The following is a 19,072-nucleotide window of genomic DNA, read 5'->3' on the forward strand; positions in this document are numbered from 1 at the left end:
TGATCATCCCTACCAACTTTTGTGATATGTCAAATAGTTTAACCCTCAGAGGTCGGAGATCACGCCGGCGTGATCTGCTCGCTTTTTTCCTTATGAGTTGAATTGAGACCCAAAATACTCTTTTGACTTTGATTTTACAAAACAAGTTTCATACATCAATCGATTCTGTTAAATGTGTATTATTTTTGTGTATACTAACAATAAAAACATAGTGTTGTGCTTTTCGACAAATAAAGAAATATAAACACGAAGCGAGTTCTGCCTTCTCTCTGTCCGTGTAGTCCATTCTGAAACGCGTCCGAAAATGAATCATAACTCAGCGAATACTTCTCACACAGGCACGTGAGATATGTCTTTATGAAGCTTGAAATCTCCTCTTTTAAATGAAGTAATTTATATAAAAAACAAATGTTTTCAACTCATGTAATCCGTTTGAAAGCAAGGAGAGGTACCGTTTTTCCTTCTGCCTCATTATCTCTATAATGTGCTGAGGCCGCTCCGCCCCCGGCGCGATTCACATGTAAATAGTTAGATGATCTAGTATGCATCGCATACGCCCGTCGATCAATGCCATAAAAACACAGTTTCTATCAGACTTACTGATAGTTCATCGCGTTTTGAGTATGGCACGCTTCTCCGGTAATAAAGATGCCCTTCAGATGATTCTGGACAGCGAGGAGGAATGCACCTTTTCCTCAGAGGAAGATTGTAACTCAGACGACGAACGGCAGCATTTTGAAGAGCGAATTCCGCCGAGAACACAATTTCGGAGTAAGTTTTACTTAAAAGTCTTTTGTCTTTTATTTTTCGTGTTCGCATTTATGAGGAAAAAACAATATTACGTGACAGTTCTCCATTATGGATGCGAGCGCTCTAAAAAAAAAGCACTAAAAGACTTTCAAACTTTCACAGAGACCTCAAAACAGAAAGTACAAATCCTTTCTTTAAAACGAATTTCGTTTTGTATCAATTGTATCTTACTTTTAATAATTTTTTCATTAACAAATTTCCTGGATTTAAACTGCAAATTAACATTTATATTTCTTATAATAAAAATGAAAGACCTATGTTACAGACATATGAAAGACAACATTTCGTTGATTAGTTTTGGATAGATTATACATTTTTAATGTAAAATATCTGCCACCTCAAATAAGCTTTTGTTTGCCAATATTTGCTTATGTTAAATATAAAATGTTTTGTCAAAAATAAAGTTATCAAATAATCAATCAAATCCTTAACTTTGAAATATGTATGATAAAATGTATACTTTAGTTTTTACAAAGAAAGATTACACTTGAATTGTTGTTGTAATTGTAACCTTTTTAATAAAAAAAATATATTTACAAGGTAGATGTAAACAAACTATTAAAAGGTAAATATAAGCCTTTTCTTTAAATAACTTTTATTGTGTTTTATTATTGACAAATTTGGGGAGAGCATAAATATTCCAAAACTGAAAATACAGTATGAGAATTAACTGCACAATTACTAGACATGTTTTCCTTGGATATTATAGGCCAAATTGCAAGCACAATATGAGGAAAAATAAAAAAGAATTGAGATGCTTCCAACTGTTGCTCTTGCATTCTTGTGGCTCAGTGACTCACCTGAATGAATGGCTAATTAAGTATGCAGGCCCCACTGTCTCCTCAGGTGTGAACTACTACATATGCATGACCGTAGACGCCCACTCCGCATATGGCCTTTCCAAATAGAAAGTACTTTGCAAAATTCAAATCAATGTATTGTGTTATGTGAATGATAAGGCAGGGTGATTTTCACTTTATTTTGAAGAAAAAACACTAGGCGATGACATCCATTAGACAAAAGTCTTATTGGCACATATTTAGAATGTGTTTTATGGCCTTATTTCAGAAACTTTAGTTTGTAGTTTTTTCAATAACCACGCATAAACATTATTCTCTCAAAAATGCAGACATGTACATTCTTGTTGCTCACATTTCATGGTAGTCCTGTTTGTGCTAAATAGTGTGTAATTTTTTTTTTGCCATTAATATGTTTATAAGCAACTGAAAAAAGCAAAAATGTCAGGGCATGTCAGAACATCTCAAGGACCCCAAAAACACCTTAGACCCCAGAGGGTTAAAAGATATGTCAATTTATGACAAAATTCAAAATGGCGGACACATGGTTCATTCGGAATGTGTAAGAAAACACATTTCTAATTAAATGGGAAGAAAGATTAATGTAAGTATTATCTGGGTAAAAATAATTCAAGTGACAATTCACAGCTTTATAAATGTTCAGAGAAAGAGCAAAATATATATTTATCTGGGTTATAGGTAATTCAGAATGTATCAGTACTGAAGGGTGATAGTTCAGCCCTTATAGTAGTATTTATTTTCATTGTAACAATTCAAAGTTCATTGCAGTGCTGAAACAATTGAATAAACAAGACAATGTATCTGGAATGTGGAAACCACAGTCTTTTGGTCAACTGCATGTCATTTACAACAGTAACATGTGGTTGGCCAACACATTGCAGTTTCTGAGTTCTTGGTTGGGAACAATTTAAGAAAAAAAAATCTGGTTTAACCATTTTTGTGCAGCTCATTTATAATTTGACTGAAATTACACACTAGACATTTAGACCAATAATGGAAATTTTATAGGGGACTAAAATTAAAGTACAGTTCGTATGAAAAGAGGATTAGTTGGAGTTTAAAAACAAACCAAAATTTAAAGCAATATAAATGGAAGTACAGGTACAAAGATAAAGAGGACAAAAGTTAGTGACGTATTGCATTTATTTAGAAGGAAATCAATTTGGGTGAAAAAAAAAAAGTAACCATCAAAAGTAAAACATTGATAAAGAAAGCAAAACATTGATAAAGAAAGCATCCTCTATAGTTGCAAAACTTAAACATTTAATCAAGTAGGAAAAAAGCATCATAATTAAATCATTTTATAGTAATGTATATTTCCATTACAAATTTTAGCAACTAGAAATGGGGGAAAAAAAACAAACAAACAAACATTTTAACTATTGAAAAGTAAACCCCTATAGATACACATCTACACATTTTTTACAACAAAATACAAGTTATACAGGCTATATAGACTTATCACAAGTTTTGTTTTTTTTACAAAATTGTTTGTTTTTTGTTACAGGTCTTTTTTGCGGGATGAAAACTGCAGCAGGTTCTTGTGATGATTCAGTTTCTCCAATTTGAAGAAATTGTTCGTCGCTTGAATGTTTGGTTTCTGTTGCAGGTGTTTTTTGCGGGATGAAAACTGCAGCAGGTTCTTGTGATAATTGAGTTTCTTCAATTTGAACAAATTGTTTGTCGCTTGAATGTTTGGTTTCTGTTACAGGTGTTTTTTGCGGGATGAAAACTCTGGCAGGTTCTTGTGATAATTCAGTTTCTTCAATGTGAAGAAGTTCCTCATCAGTATCGTGGTTGGGTGTTGTTTGCATTTGTAGAACCTGCATGTTGTGTGTAAATGTTACGGTTAAACTGTTCATGGCCAGGAACAGCTGTTCGATGTCCTGGGCATCGGTGTGGTTCAGGTCAAGTATTGGTGCTAAAAATGTCTTCAAAATGGAATTTGACACTGTTAAAGAGAGCTCCGTTTTGTTTTCTTTAAACTCAAAAATGCCACCGAGTTTTGTGACGTAAGCGGTGCCACTCCTTAACATTTTGCACTTTGTGCAGCGGTGGAAAGCAAATTGCGGAGAAAAATCTTGCTGAAGAGTGGCACACTTTGGGCAGTGTTTACTAATGTTTATTTGGACACCTTGCAAAGCAGAGGTGATGGTTTTGTGAGAAGTAATTTCGTCTTCAGACATTTGGTGAAGTGGTCCAGTAGAAATTTGAACTTTTGAAGGTGTAATTGTCGAGTGTCTGGTTGATTGTAAAAAGGTTTTTTGTTGGTACCTTTTTGTCATTAAGTTCGTAAAGTCATACGAATTCCCTTGATGGACGTCATTAATAAAGTTGTCCCACAAGGCAATTTGAATTCCTCCGGTTTCATCATTTATCCAACAGTTCATTACCTCTCCTTCAGTCTTGTTAAAAAATACATTTTTAACAGACTGTATCTTTGTTACTTTGGCTTTTAGTGTGGGTATCTGTACACAAAGAGAGTGCGAGAGAGAAATCAGTCATGCCATTTGTTTTCAATGTACTTCAACTTTTAATTTGTATGGAAAAATGTTGTGCAACTTACATGATGCTGTGCATCTAGGGTTTTCATTTCGGCAATGGTGGAGGGGTATAGTTGCTTTGGGGGTTTATGGGGGAATGGTACTTGAGTCACTTCGAGTGTTGTAGAGCTGGTACTCTGGATATCATATTTTGTTTCATTGCTGTCTGGAAAATGAAAGAAACATTTTTAAAAAATTAGATGACAAGGAGGCACATGTGCAATCACTTACATTTTACTTAAAATACCATGTCATTTTTTTTAAATACTAATAATAACAACAAACAAAGCATTGTGAGTTTGTAATAAATGTTGACCACGTCACAAAAGTAAACCGAAACCATGTATACAACTATATACGTGCCTCACAGACATGAGAAATATATTAATGGAAAGTTTGAAATGTCTACTTTAAAAAACATGAACTGATTCAAATCTTAAACACTTTCAGATTATGTAATCTGCATGAAACAGTTTCTTGTTTTTTCAAGACACATTAATTATTGTTTGCAGGTGCACCACAGCAAGCTTTATGCGTTTGAGCACTGATTAGTTGATTATGTACATAGGGGATTAAAGGCTTATGATTTATTCATATAAATGTGCTATCCGTTGACTAATTGCTTAAGTGAACAATTGCTAGTTGACTAGAAAAATCTTGGGCAACCAAAGGAAAAAAAAAAAGTAAAGTAACTTATGGGATCACAATTAAAAATGAATACAAATAAAAAGTGGAGTAAAATATACAAGGCATACTAACTTGGAACTTTCTTTGCATTCATGAGTTTGATTGCAGAGCAGTTTCTTGCAGCATTGTTCCATGAGGTTTGTTGATTACACTGAAAGATGACGGTGTGGTGGTATGTGTCCCTGTCGGTTTGTAGTGAAGCGGTGAAGTATTTGCTATTAATTTTAGATAGTTTTATGGGTGATACAGAATGCACGTATCCTGAAATTGAGTCTGGAAGTTGGTTCATTTTTCTCTCAATTTTGTTTTTCAATATTTCTGTTCTTACAGTGGAAAAGTTCTAATGGAATTCTTTGCAGGATACTCTGGTATTTAACATAATTCACAATTGATTGGGAATGTACCATTACTAATTAAAACAGATTGAGTTGGTTCATAGTTAATTAATTGGAGTGTGTCATTCGTTGATGTTGATTTTAAGTTTATTAGTTAATTAAGGTCTTTAGTGGTAAGTTGTGGATAGATTAATACCTGTAAGTTAATTGGCTTGTTTGTCATTACACTACATTTGATTTTTGCCTGTTATGTATTTGTGGTATAGGCAGGTAAAAATAATACACCGATTTATGTATAGTTTTTTATAGATATTTACAAGCATTGTGCAATAAAGAAAAATGACAATGATATTTTATGGAATTATTTCTTTATTCATTTTAGTAAATATAATTTTTGTGTGGTAAACTTTGAAAAGTTGAGTGACATGTACAGCAATGATACTGGTATGATGAAACTGTCTGTTAAGTCTGTGTTACTGCTGTTGTTGATATTATCACTGGTCCAGACAAAGTAATTAATATGAATCAAAGCAGTCAATGTTTTGCATACAATGCATCAAATAGAGATTGTGGTAAGTCTATTCAATATTAAGTATCAGTTATATCCATTGAACAACAAAATTCCCTTAGCGGTTTTAGTTAGTGTGTACATTTGGAGTATTAAAGTATTGATGGGTTATTCTGTTTACTTCATTTCTATATAGATGAGTACTATTTATTTAATTTTTACCCAAAATGAGGTGATATGAGAATTATGCAGCATGTGTCATGTAATGTCTGTTTCATTCATACATGAAGTTAGAGGGCGCCCTTGCCTAGAAAGTGTTCAAAACATTTCAGAAAATCCTTTATATAGCATTTAACGATCGGTGCAGCTGAATAACATGCAGGTAAAGACATTCTGAGGGATGAATGTTCAAGATAATAAACAAACTTTTATGAAGATATATGTTTTGTGTTATTACAGCCACATCCTAAATATGTGTTTTAAATTACTTCGTACATTTAAGCTCTTTATAAGTGCGTTTCTTGTGACAATAATTAATTCTGTCTTGGCAACAAATTGCGAAGTGTCTGCTTTCAAATGAGGCTGAAAAGAGGTGGAGTCATTCGTCTGTGTTCCTAGAGCAGGTGAGGTTGATTCTAAGATAGATCTAAGATAGGTCAGAGCAAAAGATTAGAACAATGCTTGAATCAACACAATTTTTATACTAATCCAACACGGGGTTCGAACCCACAACCGGAACGGCTCGGGATTAGTAACACATGGTTCAGCAGATTGCGCCACTCAGAGGACGTACAATCACAAACTGCAGAGGAGAGCTTCAGTGTAAGAATGAGCACACAAAAGCAAGTTAACCAGATTAGCATGCTAAGCTAGCTTAATGCTAATGTAGCTTATGGCTTATGACGTGGTACATCCAATCCTGGCAAAATAGATATCCTCAGATTCGACATGCAAGGAATCGATAGACACCAATTTTATGATTTTGTGACAAATGGTTCACAAGTTACAGCCTCTGAACCAATTTTGGGTCGACCTTGTTAAATTTGATATAATCTAATCCCAGTGTAAGAAACATTAGTACAGCTCTTACCCAGCTAATAAAGGAGCTCAAATGACAATTTATACACAATTTCAAAGTCGCCCCACACTGGTCTCGAACCCACGACCAGAATGGTTCGGGATTCATGACGCATGGTTGAACAGATTGCGCCACCCAGAGGACATGTTTTACAAAACTGCAGAGGAGTGGTTTCAGTGAAAGAATGAGCACACAAACGCAAGTTAACCAGATTAGCATGCTAAGCTATCTTAATGCTAATGTAGCTTATGATGTGGTATATCCAATTCTGGCAAAATAGATATCCTCAGATTCGACATGACGCAAGGAATCGATAGACACCAATTTTATGATTTTGTGACAAACTGTTCACAACTTACAGCCTCTGAACCAATTATGGGTCGACCTCATTAAGTTTGCGACATCATAACTTTTTTTTTCCAGTATAGCAAAAAAATCGGGGACAGTACTTTTATGCGGCTCAGTCCGAAGATCATTTGAGTACATGTTTGGACAAAATTAGACCAATTTTGAAGGAGGAGTAGCGAAAAAACTGTTTTACATTCGCTCAAATATGGCGGCCAGTCACATTGTTGATAAATAACATATGAGATATCGTTGAAATCGGCATAAGCCAAGGAATATATTGACATAAAGAAATCAAATTTCAAGCAATGTTAGCAAAAGTTATAAGCGTTTTTTTCAAAAAACAATGATATCTCTGGAACACTAGGTGGCGCTGTGATCAAATTTCTCAGGTACCTTCGGGCCATGCTAATGATGATCCATACCAAATTTGGTGAAGAAATTTCAAATAGTTTAAAAGATATTGCAAATTATGACATCATTCAAAATGGCGGACACGTGGTACATCCCATCATGGCAAAATCGATATCCACGGATTTGTCATGACCCAAGGAATCGATAGACACCAAGTTTATAATTTTCTGACAAACTGTTCATAAGTTATTGGCCAAAATATGCATTTTCCATATCTCATGACCCGTAGGTGGCGCTGTTCCCAACTTTGGCATGGAACCTCAGATCATGCTTCCGATGAAGTGTACCAATTTTCGTTTCGATTGATCAAAGTTTGGCCGAGCTATAGCTTCTGAACCAATTTTGGGTCGACCTCGTTAAGTTTGCGACATCATAACTTTTTTTTTCCAGTATAGCAAAAAAATCGGGGACAGTACTTTTATGCGGCTCAGTCCGAAGATCATTTGAGTACATGTTTGGACAAAATTAGACCAATTTTGAAGGAGGAGTAGCAAAAAAACTGCATACTGTACTTTTCAAAATGGCCACTACTGTAATGGGCGGAGTCTTAATGTAAGATATTGGTTCTGATCAGCATGATGAGATGAATCAGGTGTACTAAGTTTCATTTTTCTAGATCAAAGGGTTCAAAAGTTATAACCATTTCAATGTTGAATTTTTGAACTGCTGGTGGCGCTATAGAGTTGGACCTAGAGACTCAAAAATTGCTACAATTACTTTTCATTACCATCACTACAAGTGTGCCAAATTTCATCATTTTCCTATGTATGGTTCATAGGGCTGCCATAGACTTCAAGAGGAGGAAGAATAATAATAATAAATATAGCTGCAAGCAGCAATTACCGGGGCCAAGCAGAATAAGACGACAAGACATGCCAACATGTCTGAAAGTGTCAGACCAACTGCAACAATGAGCAATTAAAGACATTTAAAGAGGATTTTAGGCGAAATGGCTGAAAAATCATGTAAAAAGTGATTCAAAATATGATTTAATGGATTGTCACTTTTGACCAAAAGGTGGCGCTGTTACGAAATTGATGTGGTGTGGTCAGAGTAAGGAGACAGTGACACATACAAAGTTTTGTGTCAATATGTCGAGGCATTGCAGATATAAAGCCTGAATAGTCATTTTGGCATCATGCCTCAACTTTGCTGCTGTGCTATACGAAAACGGTTTCATCAATCGACACGAAATCCATAACTTTTTGTCGGCACAGTCTGGAGATGATACGATTCGATTTTGGTGAAAATCGGACAAACGGTCTAGGAGGAGTTCGAAAAAGTAGGTTTTGAATGAAAATCAAGATGGCGGACAGGAAGTTTGGCCAAATAAGGAAAACTTGGTATCTATGTTCTCGGCTTGACCCAAGGAATCTATTAAGACCCGTGGCATTTCAATAGCCAGATTTATTCAAAAGTTATTAGCCTTTTTGGAAATTTTGTTATAACTTTTGACCACTAGGTGGCGCTGTCTTGAAATATTTTGGTTGCCTTCAGGGGATGGTGCTGATGACACAATCTGAGTTTCGTAATATTACACCAATGCATTTGTTTAGTATAGCATTTTATTTCACAAAACTGTATTGAAGTCAATGGGAATTTCATATTTTGTTCAATTATAGCGCCACCAAGAGGCTCAGTCCCACAATTTTTTTTACGTGTCCTCAGAGTGAGCCCATACATATGTGTGTCAATTTTGGTGAAAATATCTCAATTCGCTTCGGAGTTATAGACATTTATATGAAAAAACACGAAAAAAATGACTGACACATGACTTTGATTGGAAATTAGTACCCCTAAACATCAATATTTTCGCATTTGGGCATTGGCGTATAGCTATCGACCTATGTTTCCAAACTTCTGACGGTGGTTTCGTCTCGATCGGACTAGCGGTTTCAAAGATATAGCCAAATGTTTTTTAAGCGCTAAATCACAACGTTACACAAACCGTAAGGCAAAACCTAGCATGTTTGGTATCGTAGGACTCGGCAACGATTCAGGAGTCTAAAAAGATGAGTTTCGTGAAAATAAGTCGACCACACCCAAAGTTATAAGCATTTGAAAAAAAAAATTCACCACTAGGTGGCGCTGTTTCGAAACTTCTCAGGCTCATTCAGGGCATTGTGCTGATGACCCATACCACGTTTCGTAACAATCCGTTCATGCGTTCATAAAATACAGAATTTTAGCACAAAATTCAAAATGGCCGACAGCCAAAATGACCGATATGGTCAAATTGGATATCAGTCGACTCGGCATGTTGCTCTGAATCTAACGAGACCAATTGTATGATTTTTGGACAAACTGTTCAGAAGTTATAAGCAAAAATAGCCATTTTTCATATCTCCGGACCAGTAGGTGGCGCTGCGCCGAAACACAGCATGTAGCCTCAGGTCATGCTTGTGAGTACAAGTACCAAGTTTGGTCTGAATACGATAAACCGTTGCGGAGATACGGCCTTACGACTGTTTTTGCTAGCGCTACGTAAAATGTATTTGTGCGTTTATCGAAAACGGTTTGACGAATCCATTTGAATTCCATAACTTTTTGTCAGCACTACCTGAAGATGATCTGGTTAAATTTTCGTGCAAATCGGACAAACCGTCTAGGACGAGTTCGAAAAAGTAGCTTTTTTTGAAAATTCAAGATGGCGGCCATATTTTTATGACGGAAAATGACGTCATAGGGTGCAATCGAATCGCCATGAGCTCCGGAATCAGAGAAAAAAAGAATTTCGCTGATTGGCCTTACGGTTCAAAAGTTATTAGCAAAGTAAAAGTGAAACTTTGGACAGGTGGTGGCGCTAGAGGGAATGACTTAGAAACACCAAAATTGGTGTATTTAATGTTGAGACGGTCCTCTATCAGAATGTCAAACCAAAACAACTTTCCCGCAATCGGTTCTATGGGCTGCCATAGACTCCCATGGCGGAAGAATAATAATAATAATAATAATAATAATAATAAGAAACGGAACAGATACAATAGGTGCCTCCGCACCTTCGGTGCTTGGCCCCTAATAAATATAGCTGCAAGCAGCCATTACCGGGGCCAAGCTGAATAAGACGACAAGACATGCCGACATGTCTGAAAGTGTCAGACCAACTGCAACAATGAGCAATTAAAGACATTTAAAGAGGATTTTAGGCAAAATGCCTGAAAAATCATAGAAACAATAAATAAAAATATGATTTGATGGATTATCACTTTCGACCAATAGGTGGCGCAGTTACAAAACTGATGTGATGTGGTCAGAGTGAAGTTACAATGACACATACAAAGTTTGGTGTCAATATGTCAAGGCATTGCAGAGATAAAGCCTTAATTAATGCTATTAGCATCATGCCTCAACTTTGCTGCTGCGCTATACGAAAACGGTTTCGTCTATCGACACGAAATCCATAACTTTTAGTCGGCACGGTCTGGAGATGATACGATTCGATTTTGGTGAAAATCGGACAAACGGTCTAGGAGGAGTTCGAAAAAGTAGGTTTTGAATGAAAATCAAGATGGCGGACAAGAAGTTTGACCAAATAAGGAAAATTTGGTATCTATGTTCTCGGCTTGACCCAAGGAATCTATTAAGACCAGTGGCATTTACATAGGCCGATGTATTCAAAAGTTATTAGCAGTTTTGGAAATGTTGTTATAACTTTTGACCACTAGGTGGCGCTGTCTCTAAATATTTTGGGTACCTTCAGGGGATGGTGCTGATGGCACATTCTGAGTTTCGTAATATTACACCAATGCATTTGTTTAGTATAGCATTTTATTTCACAAAACTGCATTGAAGTCAATGGGAATTTCATGTTTTGTTCTATTATAGCGCCACCAAGAGGCTCAGTCCCACCATTTTTTTATGTGTCCTCAGAGTGAGCCCATACATATATGTGTCGATTTTGGTGCAAAAATCTCAATTTGCTTCGGAGTTATAGACATTTATATGAAAAAACACGAAAAAAATGACTGACACATGACTTTGATTGGAAATTAGTACCCCTAAACATCAATATTTTCGCATTTGGGCATTGGCGTATAGCTATCGACCTATGTTTCCAAACTTCTGACGGTGGTTTCGTCTCGATCGGACTAGCGGTTTCAAAGATATAGCCAAATGTTTTTTAAGCGCTAAATCACAACGCTACACAAACCGTAAGGCAAAACCTAGCATGTTTGGTATCGTAGGACTCGGCAATGATTCAGGAGTCTAAAAAGATGAGTTTCGTGAAAATAAGTCGACCACACCCAAAGTTATAAGCATTTGAAAAAAAAAATTCACCACTAGGTGGCGCTGTTTCGAAACTTCTCAGGCTCATTCAGGGCATTGTGCTGATGACCCATACCACGTTTCGTAACAATCCGTTCATGCGTTCATAAAATACAGAATTTTAGCACAAAATTCAAAATGGCCGACAGCCAAAATGACCGATATGGTCAAATTGGATATCAGTCGACTCGGCATGTTGCCCTGAATCTAACGAGACCAATTGTATGATTTTTGGACAAACTGTTCAGAAGTTATAAGCAAAAATAGCCATTTTTCATATCTCCGGACCAGTAGGTGGCGCTGCGCCGAAACACAGCATGTAGCCTCAGGTCATGCTTGTGAGTACAAGTACCAAGTTTGGTCTGAATACGATAAACCGTTGCGGAGATACGGCCTTACGACTGTTTTTGCTAGCGCTACGTAAAATGTATTCGTGCGTTTATCGAAAACGGTTTGACGAATCCATTTGAATTCCATAACTTTTTGTCAGCACTACCTGAAGATGATCTGGTTCAATTTTCGTGCAAATCGGACAAACCGTCTAGGACGAGTTCGAAAAAGTAGCTTTTTTTGAAAATTCAAGATGGCGGCCATATTTTTATGACGGCAAATGACGTCATAGGGTGCAATCGAATCGCCATGAGCTCAGGAATCAGTGGAAAAAAGAATTTCGCTGATTGGCCTTACGGTTCAAAAGTTATTAGCAAAATAAAAGTGAAATTTTGGACAGGTGGTGGCGCTAGAGGGAATGACTTAGAAACACCAAAATTGGTGTATTTAATGTTGAGACGGTCCTCTATCAGAATGTCAAACCAAAACAACTTTCCCGCAATCGGTTCTATGGGCTGCCATAGACTCCCAGTCGGAAGAAGGAAGAATAATAATAATAAATATAGCTGCAAGCAGCAATTACCGGGGCCAAGCAGAATAAGACGACAAGACATGCCAACATGTCTGAAAGTGTCAGACCAACTGCAACAATGAGCAATTAAAGACATTTAAAGAGGATTTTAGGCGAAATGGCTGAAAAATCATGTAAAAAGTGATTCAAAATATGATTTAATGGATTGTCACTTTTGACCAAAAGGTGGCGCTGTTACGAAATTGATGTGGTGTGGTCAGAGTAAGGAGACAGTGACACATACAAAGTTTTGTGTCAATATGTCGAGGCATTGCAGATATAAAGCCTGAATAGTCATTTTGGCATCATGCCTCAACTTTGCTGCTGTGCTATACGAAAACGGTTTCATCAATCGACACGAAATCCATAACTTTTTGTCGGCACAGTCTGGAGATGATACGATTCGATTTTGGTGAAAATCGGACAAACGGTCTAGGAGGAGTTCGAAAAAGTAGGTTTTGAATGAAAATCAAGATGGCGGACAGGAAGTTTGGCCAAATAAGGAAAACTTGGTATCTATGTTCTCGGCTTGACCCAAGGAATCTATTAAGACCAGTGGCATTTCAATAGCCAGATGTATTCAAAAGTTATTAGCCTTTTTGGAAATTTTGTTATAACTTTTGACCACTAGGTGGCGCTGTCTTGAAATATTTTGGTTGCCTTCAGGGGATGGTGCTGATGACACAATCTGAGTTTCGTAATATTACACCAATGCATTTGTTTAGTATAGCATTTTATTTCACAAAACTGTATTGAAGTCAATGGGAATTTCATATTTTGTTCAATTATAGCGCCACCAAGAGGCTCAGTCCCACAATTTTTTTTACGTGTCCTCAGAGTGAGCCCATACATATGTGTGTCAATTTTGGTGAAAATATCTCAATTCGCTTCGGAGTTATAGACATTTATATGAAAAAACACGAAAAAAATGACTGACACATGACTTTGATTGGAAATTAGTACCCCTAAACATCAATATTTTCGCATTTGGGCATTGGCGTATAGCTATCGACCTATGTTTCCAAACTTCTGACGGTGGTTTCGTCTCGATCGGACTAGCGGTTTCAAAGATATAGCCAAATGTTTTTTAAGCGCTAAATCACAACGCTACACAAACCGTAAGGCGAAACCTAGCATGTTTGGTATCGTAGGACTCGGCAACGATTCAGGAGTCTAAAAAGATGAGTTTCGTGAAAATAAGTCGACCACACCCAAAGTTATAAGCATTTGGAAAAAAAAATTCACCACTAGGTGGCGCTGTTTCGAAACTTCTCAGGCTCATTCAGGGCATCGTGCTGATGACCCATACCACGTTTCGTAACAATCCGTTCATGCGTTCATAAAATACAGAATTTTAGCACAAAATTCAAAATGGCCGACAGCCAAAATGACCGATATGGCAAAATTGGATATCAGTCGACTCGGCATGTTGCCCTGAATCTAACGAGACCAATTGTATGATTTTTGGACAAACTGTTCAGAAGTTATAAGCAAAAATAGCCATTTTTCATATCTCCGGACCAGTAGGTGGCGCTGCGCCGAAACACAGCATGTAGCCTCAGGTCATGCTTGTGAGTACAAGTACCAAGTTTGGTCTGAATACGATAAACCGTTGCGGAGATACGGCCTTACGACTGTTTTTGCTAGCGCTACGTAAAATGTATTTGTGCGTTTATTGAAAACGGTTTGACGAATCCATTTGAATTCCATAACTTTTTGTCAGCACTACCTGAAGATGATCTGGTTCAATTTTCGTGCAAATCGGACAAACCGTCTAGGACGAGTTCGAAAAAGTAGCTTTTTTTGAAAATTCAAGATGGCGGCCATATTTTTATGACGGCAAATGACGTCATAGGGTGCAATCGAATCGCCATGAGCTCAGGAATCAGAGGAAAAAAGAATTTCGCTGATTGGCCTTACGGTTCAAAAGTTATTAGCAAAATAAAAGTGAAACTTTGGACAGGTGGTGGCGCTAGAGGGAATGACTTAGAAACACCAAAATTGGTGTATTTAATGTTGAGACGGTCCTCTATCAGAATGTCAAACCAAAACAACTTTCCCGCAATCGGTTCTATGGGCTGCCATAGACTCCCATGGCGGAAGAATAATAATAATAATAATAATAATAATAATAATAAGAAACGGAACAGATACAATAGGTGCCTCCGCACCTTCGGTGCTTGGCCCCTAAATATAGCTGCAAGCAGCAATTACCGGGGCCAAGCAGAATAAGACGACAAGACATGCCAACATGTCTGAAAGTGTCAGACCAACTGCAACAATGAGCAATTAAAGACATTTAAAGAGGATTTTAGGCGAAATGGCTGAAAAATCATGTAAAAAGTGATTCAAAATATGATTTAATGGATTGTCACTTTTGACCAAAAGGTGGCGCTGTTACGAAATTGATGTGGTGTGGTCAGAGTAAGGAGACAGTGACACATACAAAGTTTTGTGTCAATATGTCGAGGCATTGCAGATATAAAGCCTGAATAGTCATTTTGGCATCATGCCTCAACTTTGCTGCTGTGCTATACGAAAACGGTTTCATCAATCGACACGAAATCCATAACTTTTTGTCGGCACAGTCTGGAGATGATACGATTCGATTTTGGTGAAAATCGGACAAACGGTCTAGGAGAAGTTCGAAAAAGTAGGTTTTGAATGAAAATCAAGATGACGGACAGGAAGTTTGGCCAAATAAGGAAAACTTGGTATCTATGTTCTCGGCTTGACCCAAGGAATCTATTAAGACCCGTGGCATTTCAATAGCCAGATTTATTCAAAAGTTATTAGCCTTTTTGGAAATTTTGTTATAACTTTTGACCACTAGGTGGCGCTGTCTTGAAATATTTTGGTTGCCTTCAGGGGATGGTGCTGATGACACAATCTGAGTTTCGTAATATTACACCAATGCATTTGTTTAGTATAGCATTTTATTTCACAAAACTGTATTGAAGTCAATGGGAATTTCATATTTTGTTCAATTATAGCGCCACCAAGAGGCTCAGTCCCACAATTTTTTTTACGTGTCCTCAGAGTGAGCCCATACATATGTGTGTCAATTTTGGTGAAAATATCTCAATTCGCTTCGGAGTTATAGACATTTATATGAAAAAACACGAAAAAAATGACTGACACATGACTTTGATTGGAAATTAGTACCCCTAAACATCAATATTTTCGCATTTGGGCATTGGTGTATAGCTATCGACCTATGTTTCCAAACTTCTGACGGTGGTTTCGTCTCGATCGGACTAGCGGTTTCAAAGATATAGCCAAATGTTTTTTAAGCGCTAAATCACAACGTTACACAAACCGTAAGGCAAAACCTAGCATGTTTGGTATCGTAGGACTCGGCAACGATTCAGGAGTCTAAAAAGATGAGTTTCGTGAAAATATGTCGACCACACCCAAAGTTATAAGCATTTGAAAAAAAAAATTCACCACTAGGTGGCGCTGTTTCGAAACTTCTCAGGCTCATTCAGGGCATTGTGCTGATGACCCATACCACGTTTCGTAACAATCCGTTCATGCGTTCATAAAATACAGAATTTTAGCACAAAATTCAAAATGGCCGACAGCCAAAATGACCGATATAGTCAAATTGGATATCAGTCGACTCGGCATGTTGCCCTGAATCTAACGAGACCAATTGTATGATTTTTGGACAAACTGTTCAGAAGTTATAAGCAAAAATAGCCATTTTTCATATCTCCGGACCAGTAGGTGGCGCTGCGCCGAAACACAGCATGTAGCCTCAGGTCATGCTTGTGAGTACAAGTACCAAGTTTGGTCTGAATACGATAAACCGTTGCGGAGATACGGCCTTACGACTGTTTTTGCTAGCGCTACGTAAAATGTATTTGTGCGTTTATCGAAAACGGTTTGACGAATCCATTTGAATTCCATAACTTTTTGTCAGCACTACCTGAAGATGATCTGGTTCAATTTTCGTGCAAATCGGACAAACCGTCTAGGACGAGTTCGAAAAAGTAGCTTTTTTTGAAAATTCAAGATGGCGGCCATATTTTTATGACGGAAAATGACGTCATAGGGTGCAATCGAATCGCCATGAGCTCAGGAATCAGAGGAAAAAAGAATTTCGCTGATTGGCCTTTTGGTTCAAAAGTTATTAGCAAAATAAAAGTGAAACTTTGGACAGTTGGTGGCGCTAGAGGGAATGACTTAGACACACCAAAATTGGTGAATTTAATGTTGGGACTGTCCTCTATCAGAATGTCAAACCAAAACAACTTTCCCGCAATCGGTTCTATGGGCTGCCATAGACTCCCAGAGCGGAAGAATAATAATAATAATAATAATAAATATAGCTGCAAGCAGCAATTACCGGGGCCAAGCAGAATAAGACGACAAGACATGCCAACATGTCTGAAAGTGTCAGACCAACTGCAACAATGAGCAATTAAAGACATTTAAAGAGGATTTTAGGCGAAATGGCTGAAAAATCATGTAAAAAGTGATTCAAAATATGATTTAATGGATTGTCACTTTTGACCAAAAGGTGGCGCTGTTACGAAATTGATGTGGTGTGGTCAGAGTAAGGAGACAGTGACACATACAAAGTTTTGTGTCAATATGTCGAGGCATTGCAGATATAAAGCCTGAATAGTCATTTTGGCATCATGCCTCAACTTTGCTGCTGTGCTATACGAAAACGGTTTCATCAATCGACACGAAATCCATAACTTTTTGTCGGCACAGTCTGGAGATGATACGATTCGATTTTGGTGAAAATCGGACAAACGGTCTAGGAGGAGTTCGAAAAAGTAGGTTTTGAATGAAAATCAAGATGGCGGACAGGAAGTTTGGCCAAATAAGGAAAACTTGGTATCTATGTTCTCGGCTTGACCCAAGGAATCTATTAAGACCCGTGGCATTTCAATAGCCAGATTTATTCAAAAGTTATTAGCCTTTTTGGAAATTTTGTTATAACTTTTGACCACTAGGTGGCGCTGTCTTGAAATATTTTGGTTGCCTTCAGGGGATGGTGCTGATGACACAATCTGAGTTTCGTAATATTACACCAATGCATTTGTTTAGTATAGCATTTTATTTCACAAAACTGTATTGAAGTCAATGGGAATTTCATATTTTGTTCAATTATAGCGCCACCAAGAGGCTCAGTCCCACAATTTTTTTTACGTGTCCTCAGAGTGAGCCCATACATATGTGTGTCAATTTTGGTGAAAATATCTCAATTCGCTTCGGAGTTATAGACATTTATATGAAAAAACACGAAAAAAATGACTGACACATGACTTTGATTGGAAATTAGTACCCCTAAACATCAATATTTTCGCATTTGGGCATTGGCGTATAGCTATCGACCTATGTTTCCAAACTTCTGACGGTGGTTTCGTCTCGATCGGACTAGCGGTTTCAAAGATATAGCCAAATGTTTTTTAAGCGCTAAATCACAACGTTACACAAACCGTAAGGCAAAACCTAGCATGTTTGGTATCGTAGGACTCGGCAACGATTCAGGAGTCTAAAAAGATGAGTTTCGTGAAAATAAGTCGACCACACCCAAAGTTATAAGCATTTGAAAAAAAAAATTCACCACTAGGTGGCGCTGTTTCGAAACTTCTCAGGCTCATTCAGGGCATTGTGCTGATGACCCATACCACGTTTCGTAACAATCCGTTCATGCGTTCATAAAATACAGAATTTTAGCACAAAATTCAAAATGGCCGACAGCCAAAATGACCGATATGGTCAAATTGGATATCAGTCGACTCGGCATGTTGCCCTGAATCTAACGAGACCAATTGTATGATTTTTGGACAAACTGTTCAGAAGTTATAAGCAAAAATAGCCATTTTTCATATCTCCGGACCAGTAGGTGGCGCTGCGCCGAAACACAGCATGTAGCCTCAGGTCATGCTTGTGAGTACAAGTACCAAGTTTGGTCTGAATACGATAAACCGTTGCGGAGATACGGCCTTACGACTGTTTTTGCTAGCGCTACGTAAAATGTATTTGTGCGTTTATCGAAAACGGTTTGACGAATCCATTTGAATTCCATAACTTTTTGTCAGCACTACCTGAAGATGATCTGGTTAAATTTTCGTGCAAATCGGACAAACCGTCTAGGACGAGTTCGAAAAAGTAGCTTTTTTTGAAAATTCAAGATGGCGGCCATATTTTTATGACGGAAAATGACGTCATAGGGTGCAATCGAATCGCCATGAGCTCCGGAATCAGAGAAAAAAAGAATTTCGCTGATTGGCCTTACGGTTCAAAAGTTATTAGCAAAGTAAAAGTGAAACTTTGGACAGGTGGTGGCGCTAGAGGGAATGACTTAGAAACACCAAAATTGGTGTATTTAATGTTGAGACGGTCC

Source organism: Scardinius erythrophthalmus, assembly GCF_964197995.2.
Source record: "Scardinius erythrophthalmus genome assembly, chromosome: 11".
NCBI classification, from domain to species: Eukaryota; Metazoa; Chordata; class Actinopteri; order Cypriniformes; family Leuciscidae; genus Scardinius; species Scardinius erythrophthalmus.